Genomic DNA, 1,128 nt, shown 5'->3' on the forward strand with positions numbered 1-1,128 from the left:
GTCCGTGGTCACCAGGTCATGGTGGGGTTGGTGGGTCCATGGTGGTTCATTGGCCATTGGGGGTCTCCATGGGGTGGGGTCCATGGTCTTCAGCTCATGGTGGGACTTTGTCTGTGGGTCCATTGGCTCTTTGGCCCTTGGGGGTCACCATGGCCATGGGTCCATGGTTGGGTCTGTGGTCATCAGCTCATGGTGGGTGTGTGTTGGTTCATTGGCTGTTGGGGTCTCCAACCCTTGTTGGCCCATGTTGGGGCTGTGGGTCCATGGTGGGATCTGTGGTCACCAGGTCATGGTGGGGTTGTTGGGTCCATGGTGGTTCATTGGCCCTTGGGGGTCTCCATGGGTTTGGGTCTGTGGTCATCAGGTCATGGTTGGTCTTTGGCTGTTGGTCCGTTGACGTGTTGGCCATTGGGGGTCTCCATGGGGTTGGGTCCATGGTCTTCAGCTCATGGTGGGACTTTGTCTGTGGGTCCATTGGCTCTTTGGCCCTTGGGGGTCTCCATGGCCATGGGTCCCTGGTTGGATTCATGGTCACCAGGTCATGGTGGGGTTGGTGGGTCCATGGTGGTTCATTGGCCATTGGGGTCTCCATGGTTGGTTATCAGATCATGGTTGACTTTGGCCATGGGTCCATTGGCTCTTTGGCCATTGGGGGTCTCCATGGGGTTGGGTCTGTGGTCATCAGCTCATGGTGGGACTTTGACTGTGGGTCCATTGGCTCTTTGGCCCTTGGGGGTCACCATGGCCATGGGTCCATGGTTGGGTCTGTGGTCATCAGCTCATGGTGGGTGTGTGTTGGTTCATTGGCTGTTGGGGTCTCCAACCCTTGTTGGCCCATTTTGGGGCTGTGGGTCTATGGTGGGATCTGTGGTCACCAGGTCATGGTGGGATCATGGTGGTTTATTGGTCCTTGGGGGTCTCCATGGTTGGGTCCATGGTCACCAGGTCATGGTGGAGTTGGTGGGATCATGGTGGTTCATTGGCCATTGGAGGTCTCCATGGTTGGGTCCATGGTCACCAGGTCATGGTGGGGTTGGTGGGTCCATGGTGGTTCATTGGCCATTGGAGGTCTCCATGGTTGGATTCATGGTCACCAGGTCATGGTGGGGTTGGTGGGTCCATGGTGGT

Source organism: Nesoenas mayeri (assembly GCF_963082525.1).
Source record: "Nesoenas mayeri genome assembly, chromosome: 31".
In the NCBI taxonomy this organism is placed as follows: domain Eukaryota; kingdom Metazoa; phylum Chordata; class Aves; order Columbiformes; family Columbidae; genus Nesoenas; species Nesoenas mayeri.